Raw genomic sequence first — 12,500 nt, 5'->3', positions numbered from 1 at the left:
GTTTATATCCTTTTATGTAAGCTATGGAACTCCACGATTACTTCTGCATTTTCTTCTTCTAATGACTTCCAACTCTTTTTTGGGCCTGTTTTCTCAGTAGGGCTTTTTTTTTTTTTATTTTTCTGTTATTTTTTCATATCTTTCTTCTTTGCCATTGCCCCTTACGTACACACACACACACACACACACACACACACACACACACACACACACACACACACACACACACACACACACACACACACACACACACACACACACACACACACACACAGACTTGAAGGTATATTATGCACGTAAGGAAATATATGTGCCTATGCTACCTATCATTGCAGTTGTACGCTATGTTGTTTGACGTTCATACGATTTGCTTTTCGAATTCTTTATATTCTCATTTACGTGATAATTTTGTTTAGTAAATTTCGTTCTATTTCTGTCATTTTAACTCACATGTCATTATTTTTTACTCCTGAAACTATTTTTCTCGTTTCCTGTAAACATTTTTGTCTTTTTTTTTTAACTTTTATGTCTAGTTATTTTTGTTTCCACTTTTAGGTATTGCATCTAGATATACCAGAAACTTTACCAGCTCATCTATCGCTGTGAGGTTATTTATATCTTTGTGTGAGTGTATATAGCATTTGTTCAGTATATACTTTGTCTGTTCATTTTTTTTCCTAAGAACATGGTATCTCTATAACCGTTTTTGTTATTTATCAGTTTATAATTCTTCTTTAATGTGCATATATCAATATATGTCTGTGCATCCTTTCTTCTCTCAATCTATCTACCTACTTATCCTCTCCTAAATACATGTCTTCCCTATATAACTATTTATCTATATCTGTCTCTATCTCTATATAACTATCAATATAATCTATCTATGTATCTGTCTGTGTGTTAAGTAATAATAATATATCTATCTGTCTATGTATACGTATGTGTCTATCGATGTCATAGAGAAATACAGGCAGTGGACTCAATGGTTGCTGCAGACATATCACTGAGTATAGTGAACTCTCTGCCTGTTTCCTTTCATGTTTTTATCCTTGCATTCGAATGACAATATGTCGTCTTGTCAGCACAACGCCACAGGCGCTAATAATATTCCATTCCGACCATAGTTGCAATCATGGCTATTCAGGAAAAAGTTGTAAAGTGTCCACCTGACAAAAAAGCAACTAGAAATCCTCCATTGAAGCTGTTGATGGATTGCAGATCTGTGGTGTCTTGATAGCTATTTTACTTTTCGCTGGATATATTGACTTGTGGAACATTCATCTAACTTTTGTTGAATATCACCCGTTTTCCTCCAAACTTCACCTTTTTTTTTTCGTTACCCATGTGCCAAGAGTCCTCTGACAGCTGAGTTTTTTTTTTTTCTTGTCTATTTTTCGTACCTTCAATTTCAATCAAGTGCAGGCTGTTGTGTTTATGTACTCGCTTGTACGCCATCTTTCAAGTGTTTCATTTTCCTTTTTTTAACTTTATTCATTAGCATATTAGATCGCTCACCTAACCCTTAAGATTATCTGATATTTATAGTTGTGTGATTCACCTCATACATAGATATTCTTGTTTGGAATTTTTACTATATCCATTTTTATGGTGATAACTTTAATTTATATATTTCAACGTCATATCTCTTGTGATTAATGTTTTTAAAGCTTTATTGCTTCATTTGTCTCCTCAACCCATCCTTTGGGACAATTATTTTCTTTACTTCCCTGGTGCTCTGCTTTATCCTTTCCTCTACATTAAACATGCATATATCTCTAGTGACGATTTCATACCTCTATTCATATTAAAATAAGTTATGTGTACTGTATCGCCTCCCTTCAATACATTACTTCCTCTCATGCGCTTGGACTATATAGAGACCTTAAACGTTCATAAAATGAGTTCTGCTCCTACGTATGGGAAGCTCAGGTCGCACAAAATTCCTAGTGGAATTGAAAACTTCCCATTTCATCGAATCCTCTTTCCTTTATTCGCTCAGTCAGTGCCACATCTCTCACTATCATACACCGTCACTCCCAAGGTTATTGGTATTCGAGACTTGCCGACAGATGGCTAAACCTCTCCCTCGACCACACTCACAAGACTTTCTACTTAATATCATTCATTTTCTGGTAAAGCTTACCAATCTCTATATTCTTACGTTTTTTTTTTTTTGTAGAATCTTTCTCTCCCATCGTTTTCTTTTTTAACCCTTGCTAAAGAGGCAACGCATAGTATCCTCGCCTTGCCCTTTGTTCTTCCTTATTTTTTTTACATTTTCAGTGGTATTCTTTTACCAATTTACTATCATTATGATTTTTTTGTTGTTATTGATGTTTTGTTGTAGCAGCTGTAGAAATAGAAGAAATACCACTTCTAGTAGTAATAGTAGTAGTAGTCGTAGTAATAGTGGTAATAGTAGTAGTAGTCGTAGTAATAGTGGTAATAGTAGTAGTAGTAGTAATAGTAGTAGTAGTAGCAGCAGCAACAACAGTAGTAGTAATAACAGTAACAGTTCCAGTAGTAAGAGTTGTAACAGTAGTCATAGTAGTAGTAGTAGTAGTAGTAGTAGTAGTAGTAGTAGTAGTAGTAGAAGTAGTAGTAGTAACTAATAGTAGTAGGAGCAGTAGTAATAACAGCAGCAACAATAGTAAAAATAAGTAGTGATATTAAGAAAATGAAGAAGTAATAGCAGCAAGAGGAACTATTATGTCGTTGCATAACTCAACACACACACACACACACACACACACACACACACACACACACACACACACACACACACACACACACACACACACACTCACACACTTACGTAGCACTGCCATTAATGACTCCCTATTTGTTGAGGAAATTATTTGCCACCTCCATGATCCGCCTTGGCATTTTGAAAGGCCCTTGATGAACCTCGACACACACACACACACACACACACACACACACACACACACACACACACACACACACACACACACACACACACACACACACACAGAGAGAGAGAGAGAGAGAGAGAGAGAGAGAGAGAGAGAGAGAGAGAGAGAGAGAGAGAGACGTCAAGGGATGTGATGAGATAATAGGATAAGTGCGTTTTTTTACCATTTCTCCTTATTCTCTCATCTCTTTCCCTCTTTACTTAACCTCTTTCTCTTTCCCTCTTTATCTTCCACTACCCTAAGCCTTACCACGTGTCTTTCTCCCATTTTTCCCTCAAATTCTTCTCTTTTCCTCCTTTTCTCAATCTCATTTTCTCTCTGTCTTCTGTATTGCCCTCCTTAACTTATGTATTTAGTATTTTGTCTCGTATGTTAGTGTAAGACAAGCATGTTGTATATGTTTGTCTTTCCTCCCCTTCCCTTCCCTTTCCTTCCCTTCCCTTTTTTTTCCTTTCACTTCCTTTCCTTCCTTTTCCGTGAATAAAGAACCTCAGGAACCTGTCGTGGCCTCTGGAGACTTAGGTAATGAAGGGCTGATGAGACACTCTTCCAACTCACACACACACACACACACACACACACACACACACACACACACACACACACACACACACACACACACACACACACACACACACACACACATTCATGTACGCAAATAGCACACGTAACTATATCAAGAAGTTAGTAGGTCGTGACGTGAGAGTGTGACTGTGTGTGTATGTGTGTGTGCGTGTGTGTGTGTGTGTGTGTGTGTGTGTGTGTGTGTGTGTGTGTGTGTGTGTGTGTGTGTGTGTGTGTGTGTGTGTGTGTGTGTGTGTGTGTGTGTGTGTGTGTGTGGAACAAGGACTGGCAGCTGGAGGAAGAGGTGGAGGAGGAAAGGCGAGAGGTGAAGACAGATGACTTGGGGAAGAGGAAGAGGAGGAGGAGAAGGAGAAGAGAGGAGGAGGAGGAGGAGGAGGAGGAGGAGGAGGAGGAGGAAGAAGAAGAAGAAGGGTGCGAAGTGTATGATTATGTAAGGGGAGAGAGAGGAGAAGGGTCGAGTGGGAGAGAGGAGGAAAGAAGTAGAAGAGAAGTGTAAGAGAGAACAGGGAAGGATAGGATTAGAGTGTGAAGGAAGGAGGGAAGGAAGGGAGGAGGAAAAGGAAGGAGGGAAGAAGTGTAGTGTGAGTTGCCTTGAGTGGAGAAGACGAGGAGGAAGAAAAGTAGGAGGAGGAGGAGGAGGAGGAGGAGGAGGAGGAGGGCATTGTTTTTAAATGTCTTTCTTTGTGTTTCAGAATATCCATTATTTTTCTGCCTTACAGTCCTCTCTCTCTCTCTCTCTCTCTCTCTCTCTCTCTCTCTCTCTCTCTCTCTCTCTCTCTCTCTCTCTCTCAACGACACACCAGTTCATGTTACATATTTGACTCTTATTTCCAATATTTCATCTTTCCCTGAACCCTGCAACCTTGCTGTCTTCCTTCATATTGCTTCTCCACGCATTATTTTTCAATTTTTACTTCCCTTGCCGGTTTTCTTCCTCCTTTTCCTCCGTCTTTCGTGCGTTGTCAGTATTCTTTGCATTTATCATAATATATATTTTCATCTTACTTTCCTTCTCGTTTTTTGTATCGTTTCTTTTTTCTTTCTTTTCTGTGATTATATTTTTTTCGTTTTTTCGTTCCCCGTTTCTTTCTCTTAGTGCTCTTATTCCTCCTCCTCCTCCTCCTCCTACTTCTACTTTTCCTCTTCCTCCTCCTCCTCCTCCTCCTCCTCCTCCTTCTCCTTCTCTTCCTCCTTCTCTTCCTCCTCCTCCTCCTCTTCCTCTTCCTCCTCCTACATATCCTCCCCTTCCTCCTACTTCTCCTCCTCCTCCTCCTCCTCCTCCTCCTCCTCCTCCTCCTCCTCCTCCTCCTCCTCCTCCTCCTCCTCCTCCTCCTCCTCCTCCTCCTCCTCCTCCTCCTCCTCCTCCGAAATACAACAGCGACATTCTGGAAACATTTTTTGTCGGTTTTCTCCACTTAATGTCGTTACGGTGTGTTTATTTAGTAGTGGAGAGAATACCGCCACTCTAATTGACGTACCTACATGTATACACACACACACACACACACACACACACACACACACACACACACACACACACACACACACACACACACACACACACACACTTATTTATGTAATGTTGTCGTAAAGAGATGAATATATGGAATGACATATATCAGTGAGTGAGTGAGTAATGGAGAAAATGTTCGAATGTTAGAATAAAAAAAAGAGATAAAAAATGTAATGTAGGATATGAAAAAATGATAGTATTCTTACATAAAAGCTGTTAAATAATTGACGATTGATAAATTAAGGGGAGAGAGAAAAATTGACTGAAAAAAAATATTGGAAAAATGGTGTTTTATGACAAGGCAAGGATAGCTTAGAATGAATAGCTGAGAAAAAAACAAGATTGAAAAATTAAAAGAATAATAAGCGCTCTCTTAGTATTATGAAATATTGATAGAAATAAATGAATGTAAAAAATGTAAAAACAAGGTAAAAACTGTGTAAGATTACTTCAAAAACCTGACAATGGTAAACCCGTGAAAATAAATAAAGAATAATGAGAAGCAAAAAAAAAAGATAAAAGAAAAAAAATATTACTATTATAGAACAGAAAAAAATAACAAATAATGAATACAGAAAATAAAAACTAAAGAAATGAAGGAAAGATAACAGAGAGAAAAAAAAAAAAAGAACATTCTGAATTGAGATTGAACGTGGAATATTTGTGAATGAATTAATGTATGAGAAATAAAATATAAATGAAGCTCTCTTAGTACAACCATTTTAACTCCGCGTATTCATATTAATTTTTTTTACTATTTCGATATATTATAAACCCTCAGAAACTCTTATGGGGATTAAAATAGTGAAGAATCTAGCTATTAATCTTCTGACCTCCATAAACCCTTCCTAATGTAAATAAAATATTCTGATCTTCCACAAATCTCAAAGTAAAATGTGTTCCAGTATTGAAGAGTTTTTACGTCTTTCATTTACTTCTAACCAGCCTTCCCCTACATCCCTTTCTGACGCCATGGTTCGATTATGCCCTCCTTTCCTCCCACTGCTTGATATAACGAATTGGAGTGTCTGTTAACGAGAGCCATAAAAACAATTCTTTGCTTTTCGGCTTTTATTTTGGATTTTTTTTCATTCTAGGTAAATGACTTACTTTGTGTATAAAAGTATATGTATGTATGTATGTATGTATGCATGTATGTACGTATTTTATTGTGTGTTTAGGTAGAAATGTTCCTTCGTAAAAAAGAGTTCAGGAATGAATAAGATAAATGATTTTTGGTTATTTGTACGAAATTTCACACACACACACACACACACACACACACACACACACACACACACACACACACACACACACACACACACACACACACACACACACACACACACACACACACACACACACACACACACACACACACACACACACACACACACACACACACACACTCCCTTCCTTATGTTAGCAATAAAGAAAACATGGCTATTGGGCGCTCCTCTCTTATATTTCATACATTGCAAACGACACGCGTGGAAAAAAAGGATAGAGAAGTAAATAAATAAGAACACGAGGGGCAAAAACATGTAGCATACAAATAATCCAGACGGAACAGAACAAGAGACAGTGAACAGTGAAAAAAAAAAAAACCCTGGACAGCTAAAGAAGGAAAAATGAAAGCAGAAAAATGAAAGGGCAAATAACATAAGAGGTCTAAAACTAACAAGGTACACGTTTTCTATTTTTCTTTTATTGAAGTAGTCATTAATAACAAAAGAAAATGGAGCTAACAATACAGTCAAGGAATATGGACAGTAGTTGCACAGTGGATAATTACCATAGCCATCACTTTTTCTACTAATATTGATGTTTACTTTTTTTACGACTTTCTCTCTCTCTCTCTCTCTCTCTCTCTCTCTCTCTCTCTCTCTCTCTCTCTCTCTCTCTCTCTCTCTCTCTCTCTAACAAGGTCTCTTATGATGAATATTTTTATCGTTTATGGGTGGCTGGACACACACACACACACACACACACACACACACACACACACACACACACACACACACACACACACACACACACACACAGTCAAATTGGGTCAGCCTAGATGACTAAAAAAAAAAGTATTTAGGATATAGTCACAGAGAGAGAGAGAGAGAGAGAGAGAGAGAGAGAGAGAGAGAGAGAGAGAGAGAGAGAGAGAGAGAGAGAGAGAGAGAGAGAGAGAGCTTGATGGGCACTGATGAAGGAAAAGAGATGGGCACTGATGCGAAAAGAGATGAACGAGTGATAAGGAAGTAGGTGAGAGAGAGAGAGAGAGAGAGAGAGAGAGAGAGAGAGAGAGAGAGAGAAAGAGAGAGTGAGAGGCAAAATTGTTGGTCACATGATGAAGGGAGGAATGTAGAGGCGGGAAAATAGTGCAGGGCAGAGAAAAAGGAGCGTGATGGAAATTTGGAAGAAGGAAAATGATGAAAAAAAGAATAAACTGAAAGGGAAGAGGAATAAGAAGAAGAGAGAAGAAGCAGAAGTAATAACAACTAAGGAAAAAAAAAGTAGAAAACAAAGAAATAGAAGAGAGAGAAAGAAAAAAAAATGTAAAGATAAAGATGATAGTGATAGAAAAGAAGATGGAAATATGAAAGAAATAAAGAGGTAGGAAAAAAAATAATGAACTGTACGTGGTAGAAAGAAAATAATAAAAAAAAGTATAAGAAAAAATGAATGCAGAAAAAAAGTTATTGAGGAAGAAATCAAAGAGATGGAATAACGAGGGGAGAGAGAGAGAGAGAGAGAGAGAGAGAGAGAGAGAGAGAGAGAGAGAGAGAGAGAGAGAGAGAGAAAAAAAAAAGACCATTATGATAAGAAAGGTGAAAATAAGGAATCAAGAAAAGGAAAGAGTGACAAAACAGAAAGGAAATAAAAAAAACGAGGAAGTGAAAATGACGAAGAAAATGTTTGGTAATCGAGGAGAGAGGGAATAGGAGGAGGAAGAAAGGAAGGAAGATAGGAAGAGAGGCAGGGAGAAAATGAGGGAGGAAGGGAGGAGTGGAGAAATGTTGACTATACGATAAAGATGGAACTCTATGATTTAATGGAGATAAGTGGCTCGGATGGATCGAATGATTGATGCCTCGCTGACTGACTGATGAGCTTACTGACCCACTCATGGACTCTCGCTGACTGGCTGACTGGCTCATTTCTGCACTGACTAGCTGGCTGACTGGAAAACTGACTGGTTGACTGATTGACTGGCTTATTGCTGCACTGACTGGCTGACCGACTGGAGAACTGACTGGCTGACTGGGTGACCGACTGGAGAACTGACTGGCTGACTGGTTGACTGACTGGAGAACTGACTGGCTGACTAGCTGACCAACTGGTAAGCTGACTGGTTGACTGACTGAATGGCTCATTGCTGCAGTGAGTGGCTTACTGGCTGAAAACTGACTGGTTAACTGGCTGACTAACTGGAAAACTGACTGATTGACTGGCTGAGTCACTGACAAACTATGGGACTTAATAGGTGAATTGTGATTGACTGACTGGGTGAATTATGAACTGTATGGGCTTATCTGGTTGACTGGTACAGTAAATAAGTGAATTTCTTATCTATTTGCTGACTTACGGAAAGGCTGATCGGCTGACTGACTGACTGACTGACTGACTGACTGACTGACTCATGCACAAAGTCGTGATTGAATTCAAAACGATTAAGTGAAAAGCGAACTGCATGTCTGGTTATCACTTTGACTGACTGACAGACTGACACTGATTGAGCGACCCTGAATGACTGACTGACTGGCTGACTGACTGAGGCACTGATGGACTAAGAGAATAAGTAAATGAATGAGTGAATGACTGACTTATTGAGTGGTTGGCTGTATGAATATATTTGTGATTTTTTTTTAGTTAGATAGTGAATAAAAGAGTGAGTTAGTGGATGACTGAGTGAATGATTGTCTGACTGTCTGACTGTCTGACTAACTAAATGAATGAATGAATGAATGAGTGGTAGACTATCTGATTACTAGACAGGATGCCACCGTGACAGACTCTCAAGTTCAGATTCGGTTTTCGATATAGCGTCTGGCTTTATCCATCCTCCTCCTCCCCTTCCTCCTCCTTCTCCTCCTTCTCCTCCTTCTCTTCCTCCTCTTCCTTCTCCTGTCCTCCATCTTACCCTTCCTCCTTTCCCTCTCAATCCACCTCCCTTCTTCCCAACTTCTCCCAACCAGAAACACATTACTCTCCCTCTTTCCCTAGCTCCCTTTCCTCTTCCATCATCTCTCTCTCTCTCTCTCTCTCTCTCTCTCTCTCTCTCTCTCTCTCTCTCTCTCTCTCTCTCTCTTCTTTTTGCTCTTTTCCTTCCAAGTTGTAATCTAGTTTCACATAGTCTTATGATCCCATAATTCTCCTTCTCTTCCTTCCCTTCTCTCCTCTGTTCTCTTCTTCATTCTTTCCTTTCTTCTCTTTTCTCTCTTCTTTCCTTCTCTTTTTCTCCTTTTGTCTCCTCTTCCTCTCCTCCTTTTACGTTTGCCTTTCCTTATCCTCTTACTTATTTTCCCTTTCTTGCTCCTCCCTCCTCCTCCTCCTCCTCCTCCTCCTCCTCCTCCTCCTCCTCCTCCTGGTCCTCGTTTTTTTTTGGATTTTCTGATACTGATTTTTCTCTCCATGCCCTCAATTTGGTTCTACTCCTGTTGCGCTTCCTCCTCCTCCTCCTCTTCCTCCTCCTCCTCCTCCACGAGTCGTCACGGATGTGAGGCTCCGACCACTCTATTGGCCAGGCATGTGTCAATCGCGTGTCCGGAGGAGGAAGAGGAGGAGGAAGAGGAAGAGGAGGCTTTAGTGGTGGTGGTGGTGGTGGTGGTAGTGATTGAGGAAGAGGAGGAGGAGGAGGAGGAGGAGGAGGAGGAGGAGGAGGAGGAGAGTCATGGTGCTGATACAGACGTCGCGCCGTCAGTTTCTCTCTCTCACTCTCTCCCTCTTCCTTCCTTCTTTCCTTCCTTCCTTCCTTCCTTCCTTCTTTCCTCATGTGTGTGTGTGTGTGTGTGTGTGTGTGTGTGTGTGTGTGTGTGTGTGTGTGTGTGTGTGTGTGTGTGTGTGTGGTAATGTTTGGAAGTGAAAGTATGTGATATGTTATTGTTGTTATTGATTTTGATGGTATACAATCGTTTGATCTTTTGTATACATATATTAGATTCTGTGTGAAATATTATTATTATTATTATTATTATTATTATTATTATTATTATTATTAGTAGTAGTAGTAGTTGTTGTTGTTGTAGTAATAGTAGTAGTAGCAATAGTAGTAGTAGTAGTAGTAGTAGTAGTAGTAGTGGTAGTGGTAGTGTATATCGTGTAGCAGTGATTGTTTAAATGATAATATAGAAAATATATTAATAGTCATATAAGTATTGTGAAATTGTGACTGGCAATCATAACCAAGTAGAGATAGTAACAATCGCCACGTTAGACATTAGAGCAGCAACTTTATGGCAACTGCAGTAATACGCGTAGTGATGTCATTGGTAGAGCTATGGAGGCATTACAAGTGTTCATAAAGGCCAAATCTGGTAATGAGAGTAGCAAGGATATCGTTTCCATACTCAGCCACATGTCATACTAGTGAAGTGATGGTTTTAAAGGTAATAACGCTATTAGAGTATATATTAACGTGCTATTGGTGGTAATGGTGGTGGTGGTGGTGGTGGTGGTGGTGGTGGTGGGGGAGGCTGTGGGGATATATCGGTAATGATAAATAATGGATACTTCCAATTAACGCATTGTATTCCCTCATTACATTTATATTGAGATGAACGATAATGCATTTTTTTTTTCGATGTGTTAGTCTATTAATGAGCAAAGCTTTTTAGCAGTGCGTAATGAGAGAGAGAGAGAGAGAGAGAGAGAGAGAGAGAGAGAGAGAGAGAGAGTGCCGATTCTAGGAAGTAACTGGGCATATGAGTATATGTGTATGTCTCTCTCTCTCTCTCTCTCTCTCTCTCTCTCTCTCTCTCTCTCTCTCTCTCTCTCTCTCTCTCTCTCTCTCTCTTCTCTCTCTTTCTCTTTAAGTAGGCATCTGTTAATTGATGATTTGCTAACACACACACACACACACACACACACACACACACACACACACACACACACACACACACACACACACACACACACACACACACAAATATACACACACTGTGAGAAGACAAGAGAGAGAGAGAGAGAGAGAGAGAGAGAGAGAGAGAGAGAGAGAGAGAGAGAGAGAGAGAGAGAGAGAAATGGCGTGGGTTGGAAGTGATAGAGTATAATTAGTCTATTTTGTCTAATTAGCTAAATACTATAGAAGGAAGCGTTACAGTTGCAATATAATATTACAAAATACATGCATGATAAAAGAAAATCTTGAAATCAGTTACATATTATAGTGTTGTGTACATCACATGTGAGGAAAGCTGAAGTGATTCGTTGAAGATTGGAAAACGTATTATAGTAAAGATGAGGTAATTACAGAGTTTCCGGGAAATGCGTGGGAGAGAGAGAGAGAGAGAGAGAGAGAGAGAGAGAGAGAGAGAGAGAGAGAGAGAGAGCATAATAAGTGATTGCTTGGTATGGAATGAGTTTTGAAATATTGAAATGAAATTAGTGCTTATGAAAATTTTATGACATTTGTTTAGTCATGTAGTGTCAGAATAGTAATCAATTGTACTTTAGATATTACTTAGGGTTACTGTTACGTGACCAGCTTGAAGAAATGATTGAAAACTTTATGCTGAGATTTTGTAACATTTCCTCCTGTATTTGTAACGAGTCGAACGTCATATTTAAGTGGCCATGAATTGTTCTTTCTCCTCCATCAACAATAACAACATTAACTACAGTGGTATTAATTTCAGTAGCGCCAGCATTAAGAATTAAGAACAACGACATTTTAATGCTAGTAATAAGTATAATTCACTGCCCTGAACATTATAATCTTTAGGTTCCTGTTGTACGCATATATCCTAACACACACACACACACACACACACACACACACACACACACACACACACACACACACACACACACACACGCCCGGTAGTTCAGTGGTTAGAGCGCTGGCTTCTCAAGCCAGAAGACCGGGGTTCGATTCACCGGCCGGGTGGAGATATTTGGGTGTGTCTCCTTTCACGTGTAGCCCCTGTTCACTTAGCAGTGAGTAGGTACGAGATGTAAATCGAGGAGTTGCGACCTTGTTGTCCCGGTGTGTGGTGTGTGCCTGGTCTCAGACCTATCCCAAGATCGGAAATAATGAGTTTTGAGCTCGTTCCGTAGGGTAACGTCTGGCTGTCTCGTCAGACTGCAGCAGATCAAATAGTGAAACACACACACACACACACACACACACACACACACACACACACACACACACACACACACACACACACACACACACACACACACACACAAACAATGAAGGTTCACACGTCATTTCCTGGTGCACAAACCAGTGACCCTGGACTGCAGCG

At 39.6% G+C, this 12,500-nt stretch overlaps 1 protein-coding gene and 1 non-coding gene across 7 annotated transcripts in view; one reads left to right on the top strand and one right to left on the bottom strand.

Moving 5' to 3' along the window:
- Positions 1-12,500, bottom strand: part of LOC123520628 (Kv channel-interacting protein 4-like) — a 417,208-nt gene that overhangs the window by 227,459 nt on the left and 177,249 nt on the right. The window lies entirely within an intron of this gene.
- Positions 12,064-12,137, top strand: Trnae-cuc. Its single transcript has one exon. It is a non-coding gene; the product is annotated as a tRNA-Glu (tRNA).

This window comes from Portunus trituberculatus, chromosome 47, assembly GCF_017591435.1.
Source record: "Portunus trituberculatus isolate SZX2019 chromosome 47, ASM1759143v1, whole genome shotgun sequence".
Taxonomy (NCBI): Eukaryota; Metazoa; Arthropoda; class Malacostraca; order Decapoda; family Portunidae; genus Portunus; species Portunus trituberculatus.
The sequence above is the reverse complement of the archived record's forward strand: the minus strand, read 5'-3'. Positions and strand labels throughout refer to the sequence as shown.